Raw genomic sequence first — 10,603 nt, forward strand, 5'->3', positions numbered from 1 at the left:
ACAAGCCAAGGTCTAGCTGGTACGCCTTTGGGTCCTACCATTCGAGAATACGAAAGGAACCTTTTAAATTGCCAAACGAATCTATTTGTATTACAATGCCCGTATTTTCCTTGCAAATGCCAATCTCAACGTGGTAATTGATTTATGACGAGTTGTTGAATTAGAGTGAGTTTGTGATATAGTGATCTCAACGTGGAATTCACATTTCATGGTATCCCTAGTAAGTTTTTCAATGCAAATTCAAATTTAAAAGATGAACAATATGGAGGTGAGAAAACTTTGTATGTATCAAGCATATGACCACACACACAGAGACACCCACACACGAACACAACAACAATCCAATAAGTATGGTGCATCTATTTTTCCAAACCATGCATGTATGACACGAATTCAAAAATACTCCTTCTGTTCCTAAATATTAGTCTTTTAGATATTTCAACAAGTGACTACATACGGAGCAAAATGAGTGAATCTACACTCTAAAATATGTCTATATACATTCGTATGTGCCAGTCCATTTGAAATCTCTAAAAAGACTAATATTTAGGAACGAAGGGGGTAAAATGTAAGACATGCATGGCCCTCAATTCAATATTTAAAATGAACATGAAACCGAAACATGAATATTAAGTCTAGTACTACAGTACATGCAAATGTTGTGTTTAATTAGGCAGAGCTATGATTGTCGGGGGTCAACCCCTCGACCTTAGATAAAATTGTGAAGCTCTGTTTAGGGTTGTTTAGATTATATTTGTCCCCACCCTCCCAACCACCGATTGGTTCTGCACCCCCACCCTCCTCCCCGAGAGAATATCATGTGCCCCCATACCTTAGATGCTATATGCCGATACGAGTTGCTTGGAGCTTGTAGATCTGAGATATAGCAGCTCACATGATGTCTTAATAATTTTACAGGAACCTTGATGAGTTTGAGAATTTCACACAATTTGTACAAAAACTACTCAGATGCCCTTGGATCCCATATCCAACGACCTCGAAGCTCGTATCACCGTAGCATCTAAGATGAAGGAGGACATCATATTCTCCTGTATGTAAGAATATCGTGTGCTACCACACCTTAGATGCTTTGGTGATATAAGCTCTTCGGAGCCGTTGGATTTGTGACCCAACACCTCCTTGGTGGTTTGAATGGTTTTTTGCAGAAAATCCCCCAAAGAGTTCGGCCACTGCTTACAAGCACAAAGACTGCTCAGATGCCATTGGATCTCAGATCAAACGACCTCGAAGCTCGTATCACCGTAGCATCCAAGCTGCGAGAGCACCTTATGTTTTCTCGCACGGGAGAAGATGAGGTGCTCCCGCACCGTAGATTCTATGGTGATACGAGTTCACGGAGATCTAACGGCCCACATTAGGAGGTTTGAATGTTTTTTGCAATATACGCATGAGATAGTTTGGGAATTGCACAGAAAATACAAGCATTATGCTTGTGCCATCTGATCACTGATCATACGACCTAGATGCTCATATCACCGTAGCGGGTAATTAAGCTACGGGGAGCACCTAATATGAGCAACGGGGAGCCGTTGGATCCAAGATGCAGCAGCACACACGAGGCCTGAATGTTTTATTTGCAAAAAAACCTTTGGAGAATTTGGAAATTGCGCATAATTACAAAGACTACTCCCAAGCCATTGGATCTCACTTCCAACGGTGTAAAAACTCGTATCACCATAGCATCTAAGCTGCGGGGTGGATGTGATATTCTATGCCGCTGTCATTTTTGTTCGTAAACTTGCAAAATACGTGTAACTCGTGTCGTTACTTGTCTAACCGCGCAAAGTGTTTGTTAAAAAAAACCATCCTACACTGAAATATCGGAACACACACGGGGTCCCACTTGTCATTAATCAAATTTGGACCTAAAACTAACAAATCTGAAAGACGAGATTCAAACTGGCAACCTGGACTACAAAGCGTAAGTCGATAGCCTGAAACAACAACGGTTGTTGGCTTTGTCCCATAACTTGATTTTATACACTATTACGTTGAGTAGAGTAGAGGGAGTGCCTCGTCAACACGTGCATGGCCGTTGACTCACTTATTGGTGGGTCCCAAGTCTGTGATCTCTCTCTTCTCTCCATCGTCTAACCTTTGCACGGGCACACACGAAGAGCGGCGCTAGCTTGCCGTGGTGTTATTACAACTAAAAAAAAGCTTGGAAAATAGAAGAATCGCCTAGAACAAGAGACGTTGTGGCTGGTCGAGACGGAGCTAACCACACCTATCCTCTGTGCCACGTTAGCATGATGAAGCTGTGTGGCTAGTGGGGTGTTTTCGACCGACTGGCTGGGTTCCGAGGTCGAATCATAGGTACTACGTCTGATACAGTATATTTTTACACGCACATTTTTCCTCCGTGCCGAGACATGGCACACCCTACCGCGTGGTTTCGGGGTCCTCCCGGGTGGTGCACGCATATATTCTTCCTGACGTGGGACGCCCTACCGCACGTTTTCGCCGAAGCAAGTAAATGAGTCGTCAAATCACGAAAGACCACCTTTTCCGCCGAGTACATCAGTGAAGCACGGTGGCTAGCTAGTTGGGCTAGTTCGACCGATTAGCTAGGCCGCCGTCACATTTGTTTTTTCACCCCTTTTTTATCTACTTGCCGGCAGGTAAATTTAAATATCCACCGCGGCGTTGCTCTGGTGTTTGGGTGCAGAAGGATTTTTAATTTTTTGATTGACGGGAGCAGGCGCGGCAGGATTTTTATTTCCTTGATTGACGGGAGCAGGCGCGGCAGCAATTAGTCACGATGACTCCGCCTGTAAAACCCACTGCTCCCTGATGTGAGAAGTCGTCGACTGGTGTTTTACCATGGTGAAAACCAAAAGATTCCCCGCTCCTCGGCTGGCTCCCTCCACCTTCCCGTAGATTGCATTGCCTTTCAGCCGTTTCGCCCCCTGCATCACCAACGTCGTGCGCCTCGAGAAGCGAGGGACTTCGGTGGTGTTTAGGCGCCCTCTACATGGGCATGTCCATGTCTCGGCGCAACATGACCGTTGGATCAAACTCAGACAGTGCAGATCAGTCACTGTAGCACAAAGCGTGTGGGTGTGTTTGGTTGCATTCTCATCTCAATATAGTTGTTTCCTCTTCGTGTATTTGTGTTAACCTACTAGTGTGGACTCATGCACCCTTCATGCACTCTGCCAAACACCCAAAAGTGGGTCGAGAAGGGAACTTTTGCTCCCATCCCATGCACCCTTCATACACCCTGCCTAACACTATTCGTGCTTCATATGGTTCATGTTTCATGGAGTACTGTAGCACCGTACTCTCCGTGCGCTGTAGACCTAGTTTTGTTAACATTGATCTCACCGTTCATTCTCGAGCAGACATTCGAAAAAGCGGTACTATGTTACTAAATTACTGTTCATATAGTTGACATGTGCACAACATCATTTGTTGTCGTCATATCTTACTACACTAGCAACAAGATTATGTAGTACTGACGTATGAACCACTGCACATGCCTAGTAGTAGGAGCACTGTGTATGTTCAAATGACTGCCGTGTTTCGCACTCCTCCGTCGTAAGAGTGGAAACGCTTGCTGTAATCATTTTTTTCCTCAGAAAAACAGTGGACACGCTCTACCGTGCGGATCCTCCTCCAGCCATGCACTAAATTACTCACTTTCGCCGACGTGTGGGATAGCCAGCATCGGGGTCCACCAGCCATGCACTAAATTACTCCGTAGTAGAGTGACGGTAGACTACCCCGATCGAAGCGCCGCAGTAATGCCCAATGAGCCGTCAAATCACAAAACCCCCTCCTTTCCAGCAGTAAGTTGGACGGACAAAGCAACCATCATTTCACTCTTCTCTCTCAGCTTCCTCTCTACCCAACTCGCTTCTCCCTCATCTTGTTCCTCATTTCTTCAAGAAAAACTCGACCTGCTTCTGCCATTGTTCTTCTCTCCCAAAGAAGGAAAGGTGAGCGCATCAATGGTGTTGATTCTGGCCAAGGCCCGGTCTTGCAACCCCGAGACTGATCCTATAACTCCCTCTCTTTTCTTCTTTTGGGTTTGTGATTATGGTTTCTTTTCTTTTATTTCTACTAGCAAAGTGGCCCGCTCGATGCGCGGCCTAGGATTTTGCGAAGTTTAATTAGAAGATATATTTTATTCGTTATTTTCTAAAGTAAACTCAAAAGCAATTGTTGAGACATTTTTTAAGTATTACAATTTTGGAAACTTTATTCTTCAATGTTTTATTGATATCTGAATATAATTATTTTTGAACACCCTTTATCTGCTAATTATTCATGCCATACTAATTTGATACGGTATGTTTGATTCGCATGTTTATTTTTTGTAATTGTTTTTTATATCGAGAAAAAACATCTTACATTTTGAGACAGATATAGTATTTGTTTACATAGACAAGTAGCAAGGGTGATCGCTTGCATATGTGTTCTGTCTAAAGAAAACAATATTCGAACGTAGACATATTTCAGTGTTAAATACATTCGTTTGAGCAACATCTATTATGAAATGGAGTGAGTACCTTGATAATGTTCCTTTTTAAGAGTAGTATCATGCCATGGTTGGAGTGCAGCATTTCGGAGGACGAGCTCCATGGAGCTCGTTTTATTTTTAAAAAATTCAGAAAAAACATATTTTAAAGTTTCAAAAAATTGCGGTAAAATCCATAGGCATTCATGTGGATGTGTTCTACATGTGTGTAAAATCTGATGATGAAATACATTATGGTGAGAGCTACATAAAAAAGACAAATTCATGCATTTTTTGTAGTGAACAGTGCGCGTACTGTTCATCATTTCAAAATCATGATTTTTTCTTTTTTGTATAGCTCTCATCGTAATGTATATCATCTTCAAATTCCACACACATGTATTACACATCCGTATGAATGCGGACAATTTTTGAAGTTTTTTTAAGCTTCAAAATGTGATTTTTAAATTTTTCAAAATAAAGAGCTCCATGGAGCTCGGTGCTCAGCCTCCATTTAGCATTTTCGCCATGGTTGTAGCTATACATATATTGTCTTGTGTTATTCTCCTGTGGCTAACCAATCATCATTAGGTTTGTCTGGGATAAACATACAACTCTATTTGGAGAATAAGCAAATTAATGCTTGTAGTTATAGCTTGATATAGGTAATGTAGATTTCACCTGGGTAAAGGTTTTTTCAGTTTTATGTTCGGTTGAATTCTTCAAATTCCCCGCAAAAAAAAATTCTTCAAATTATATATTTTTTTCTAACATTTTTATCATGTCGGTCTTTTGTGTGTGTAAAGTTATTCTTCTTGTTTTCATGTAGTCATAAATTATTTCACTAACGCTATGAAATATTGGCATATTTTTTATTGTTTTTGTAGAGTAAATGTTTTACTATTTATATATACAGTATACGTATATATGCATAAAAGGTTTGTTGGTGTTTGCTTCCATACACGTGCACTCAACGGTACTATCAAGTTTTGTATTTAAAAAAAAGCTCGGCAGTACCAAGTTGCCTTATATTTTGACGTTACATTGTTTTGTCTCATAGTTTCCACAGTACGTAATTGGTGTCATGGGTCCCACCAGTATTACTCTTCACTTTACCCTTTCTGCAGTCTTCTGGACTTCTCCGTTCTTCTTTCCTCACACAAGTGAGAATGTTCTTGGCCGATCCCCTTTCTCCTCTCCTCTTATTTTTCTTATCAGTTAAAATTTGCTGATGTTGGATACCACCCATCAGGTTGCTCTCTTGATTCACTGCATTCAGGATGCTCGTCCTAACCTGAAGCCACCCCCGCACCTGGTGCTTTGACGGGGTGACCATCGACGGCGATTGAGGGTTAGCAGGGCCCAAGGATCTACTACACCAGAGTGTAGGCAAGATCATCGATCTGGACGCTGCCGTTGATGCTGTCGTCCGTGTCGTTGATTTGGTCTTGGATTTCATCTCCCGCAGGCCTGCAACGGCAACATTGTTCCAAATTGAGCTGCAGGTCCTTATTTTTCCTTTTCCTGACTGTAATATTTCCCCTTTCTCCTAGCCTTTTCCTGTCCTTGTGCCATTCAACCAATATAATTTAATTAAGGTAATGCTTGTTAGCTGTAATTATTTCATATTTTTCCCTTAAATTCTTGAATAGCATGTTTTTTAAGTGATCTATACGTGTTGAATGAGGTATAGAGTAGATACTAATAAGTTAGTGTACATTTTAAAAATGTAAGTATATACTGTATAAGTTAGTGTATACTTTACCAGGGCATCTTGTGCGTCACCATACGGTGTGTTTTGGCGATGTACACGACTTCTACTCTGCCTAGAATCCAAGCCAGCACCCATCTAGAAGTTTTATAGTAATCGCAAAATGTTTTCCTTTAGTCTGTTTTATAGTAATTTAATTTATTATCTTGTTTAGATATCAATTTTTTTATTTGATTTGGACAGGTGATATCATATTTGTGACATGAAGAGTAAGAGAGCCACATGTCAATCTTAAGGAGGTGTTTTTTGGGAATGTTTATATGTTCCAATCATGCTATGTATCTTCATCTCCAGTTGGGTATGCCTCCTTCGATTTTCTTCAATTCTTAAAATAATCAGTGTTTATTTCTTTATGGGCGTTGTTAGTGTTGAATGAGGTAGATGCTAAAGAAGACACAAGCGAGTGTAACTAAAAATAATTTAAGTATATGTCTGAGTACACATGATAACTTCAATCCGTACTCTCGTGGAGCACAAAATAAACATAAATGTTTATCAATGCCAATTACTACTAAGTATAGAGTGTGTATAGTATATTCTTCAATTCTTGCAGCTATTGGACGTATGTAAGCACTTGCTGCTGTATAATGCCTAGCCCATGTATCTCGCTGGTTCTCTCCTAATCCTCTTAGGTCTATCATACAAGGTTGGCTGCATGTCTTCAGATGATATTTTCCTCCTCTTTATGCAATCGGTCCTTTCCTTCTTTGTTCTGCTTCTAGTTTTGGCGTTCCATTCTTCATTACGGTCATCTGTGCTGGTACAGTTGTTGTCGGCGTGACTATTGTTGTCTCGCTGCATAAATGCAAGAACAATGTTATTATTGAAACATTCATAAATTTCCATAAATGCATGGTAGATATTAAGCTTGTATATCATCGCCATATTTAACAATGTATTATGGAGTACATATATAAGATCAAATGCATACAAAATTAGACCACAGTGGGAAATGACCGATACACTGTCATGGATTATTATTTTTAGTATATATAGATGAGCGTAAGTAATTTGAAACCTCATTATCGAATAGATTGCTCTCTGTAAGAACTTTTTTTTATTTCGCAAAGCCTTTCTTTTCAAATCCTGTTTACATCTCTTATGTTTGGTCTCTCCTTTTATCTTCGGCGAAACAGTTTTTGGCTCTTCCTGTGTGTTTTGTGATGTCATAAATAAATAGGCTGTAAACAATTATCAATGCATATACAGGAAGATAATTTTTTTTCCATTTGTTACCTCGTCATCAGGAGCATCGATTTTAACAATTGGTTTTCTGCTATTTCTGGAAGCAAACATTGTCACATCTTTTTCATATATTTTGCTAGACTTCTGTCTCTTTGTCCTCCTTTGTTGCTTTTTGTTAGATGATTTAGAGGTTTCCTTTCAGCACATATCCTCCTTCTCATCATTTCTTGCATTCTTGGAGGAGTGGTTGACCTATAAAAATATTTTTTTAATACTTTAAAACAAAAATTGCACACTCGTGACAGCAAAACCATTAATTAGTGGCAATACCTTGTTATCGGACTTCTGCATAGCAAAATTTGAAGAACCTTGTGTGTCTTGCCTTTCCAGTATACCCTATAAAGAATGTACTCGCATAATAATTTTATAAACCATTTAAAATACTGAAATGTGCATGTGCATACCTCTTCAACTATTTCATTTGAATATTCCATCTCAAGTCTGTCATCAACTTCAAAAGTGAAGCTCACTTTAAAATTTTCCATACACTCTTATAGATTCCTTGAATTTAACTTAAGTCGGAATATGAGTGTTCTGCCATAAAGGTCTTAAATAATATCTGGTACTATGTTGTTGAATCCCTCCTGCTCTAATAGGGTTGATGCAGATATGTTGCCCAAAAGACTCTTTGCTACCTCATTAAACATAACGAAAGTTGTTGTTGTCGTGTCCTCGCGTACCTTCAAGTTTAATTAGGTACCTAATATGATAGTGTCAGTTATTACTGGTCTATTATTAAAAGAAATGGCACCAAAGACAATCTAGTGCATTAACATGCTCACCTTATGTTGGGATTTTCAGATACTTAATGACAGGAAGTGCAAATATAGTTATGGTGTTTCTGTTATAATATCATCAATTGTTGCTTTTGTTCTGCATACAAATTCCTATTAAAGATTAAACATATGAGTTTACATAATAATGTAAAATAGAGAAGGTATAAGATTTTTATGATCAAGGTTAGAGGGAAACCTTTCTTTTAACATCAACATATCATAGTTCTATAATTTCCCTCAATGTTTTTTTTATTGTAGAACATTTGCTCTTCGATCATTCCTTGGGTGCTTTCGTCAATTCCAACCATTGTTGGAATAACATCGCTTTCAAAATGCCTATAATACATTACAATATGAGCACATAAACTTGTAACTTCAAAAACATACATAATTGCATTATTATATACATACCTCTCAATAATTTGGTCTGTCTCTAGAATTTCAGGGTCCAGGAAGACTTTAGATGCATTTGTCGTGCGTAGTGATAGCCCTGGTAATAAATTGTCAGTAATTTGGATTCAGGTTTACACATAGAGATTATAGTTCTCACCATTGAATTTTCTGTCCAAATTTGAAGTGACAATCACTATTGTTTATTTGTTTAAAAGCTTTTCATTCACCATATTTGCAAATATCCCCCCATAGCGTGATTCTGATTATCTCACCACTTCATGCATTTAACCATGAAAAAGTGATATATAAAGATCATATATGCAATTCAAAAATATCTATAGAATATAATCACTTACTCTGGTGAAAGGACTTCAATCTCACGGACGTTTGAAGTTTGCGTCATGCCCGTCCCTTTATTTATTTTTGCACTTGCTATATTGGCTTCATTGTAGTAAGCAATCGAATGACATCTGCACATAATCATACTTAAAAATCTAGTTCACCGGTGCTTGTTCTTCGATATGGATTTTAATTGTACCTGAGCACTATTTATCAATAATCACCCTACTATCCAAGGTATCACCATAAGCAAATTCAAAGTGGTAGTCCGAAAACTTGGATTTTCCTTCATCCACTTCCTTCATCGTTGTATCATAGACAAAACTTATCTTGAGATTTTTCTTCAATGGTCGGTATTTTTCATACTCCCAAACTTTGAAGGTCTTAATTTTGTACCTATTTAATTTTTGATTTAAATTTATCAACCAGTTTGCTCCAAATAGAAGCATGGATTACATCACCTTACATAGAGAGAAAACATCAGCAAACTTTGGAAAGGGTAAATTGAAGAAACTTTGGAAAGGGTAAATTGTAGAAGTTGTAACCTAAAATCTCGAGGACAACGAACCTATGAGGTCGTGGGGAAGGTCTTATATGGATGGTTAAGTTTCTCATGTTTGCACGATGGAAAAAAAATTGGATTCTGTGGACACATATTCTGTTTGGAGAGATATGATAGTTTCGATTTCGTTAGGCACATTAGACCTTTTTTTTGGGATGGCCTCATCGCTGATGGCATGGTCCATCCTGTATGCGTGGATGGCCCAATTTGTATGTTTTTTTCTTCTTAATGATGCGTGATGCATGTGTGTTTCTGATCCCTCACGGGATGGTCCGACCATTGGGTTTGTGGTTGGGATCGTGAAAATCAAACGTGAAGCCGTCATTGGACGCTATGGACCCAGATCATTTACGAAGATCGAATGGTTGGACTTATCTTTATTCTGACCCACCTGGTTTACAAATATCTAATGGTTGGATTTTGTTGTCTCATGACATGGACCACGGCATGGACCCACCTGGTTTACGAAGATCTAATGGTTAGACTTTGTTGTCTCACAGAATTAAAGGCTGGATCTTTCTAATTATTGTGGTATTTACTAAGCTAATTATCTTTATTCTGATGACATCGTCAAGTACTTTTTATATATAAATAAATTTGACAGTTTCTTGATGGACGCTGGAGCACCGGCCGAAGTGATGTCTATGGCTCTGGCCAAAACTGTCGAGGCTCATGGTACGAAGAAGCGCAAGCACTCCACCGAGACTACCGCAGACAAGCTCAAAGCCATCGCCCTGTCCAAGCCCCCCTCTCCGGGATCCCTCATTAAGCAAGTTGTAACGCCCCGAGACCGACGCTTCAGAAGACTTTCATATTTCGTGATCGCTGTGTGTTTCATTTGTGCTTGCTCTTTTAATTTTGCATTGCATCATGTCATCATGCCGTCATGTCATTAATTTTTAAAAAAACTCAACCAAGTAAAATTGCATGGATCTTCGATCCATTTAAATCGAGGGAAATGCACATGGTGATTTCTCTTTATAACATATATCCTCCCAATATTATTAGGGAACTATATTAAAATATTCCATTAA

General features: G+C 39.1%; 2 long non-coding RNA genes across 4 annotated transcripts; one reads left to right on the forward strand and one right to left on the reverse strand.

Moving 5' to 3' along the window:
- Positions 1 to 5,555: 5,555 nt before the first annotated feature.
- On the forward strand, positions 5,556 to 10,357 carry LOC123180837 (uncharacterized). 3 transcript variants are annotated; one of them, XR_006491301.1, is made up of 4 exons: positions 5,556 to 5,646; positions 5,736 to 5,988; positions 6,438 to 6,552; positions 9,437 to 10,357. It is a non-coding gene; the product is annotated as an uncharacterized lncRNA (long non-coding RNA). The 3 variants fall into 3 exon arrangements; XR_006491302.1 differs by lacking the exon at positions 5,556 to 5,646 and having other exon boundaries at positions 5,653 to 5,988; positions 9,437 to 10,100; positions 10,174 to 10,235; XR_006491300.1 differs by lacking the exon at positions 5,556 to 5,646 and having other exon boundaries at positions 5,653 to 5,988.
- On the reverse strand, positions 6,919 to 7,843 carry LOC123180838 (uncharacterized). Its single transcript, XR_006491303.1, has 3 exons — positions 7,770 to 7,843; positions 7,491 to 7,691; positions 6,919 to 7,049 (listed from the first exon to the last, which is right to left on the reverse strand). It is a non-coding gene; the product is annotated as an uncharacterized lncRNA (long non-coding RNA).
- Positions 10,358 to 10,603: the final 246 nt, after the last annotated feature.

The sequence above is a fragment of the Triticum aestivum genome, chromosome 1D (assembly GCF_018294505.1).
Source record: "Triticum aestivum cultivar Chinese Spring chromosome 1D, IWGSC CS RefSeq v2.1, whole genome shotgun sequence".
NCBI lineage: Eukaryota > Viridiplantae > Streptophyta > Magnoliopsida > Poales > Poaceae > Triticum > Triticum aestivum.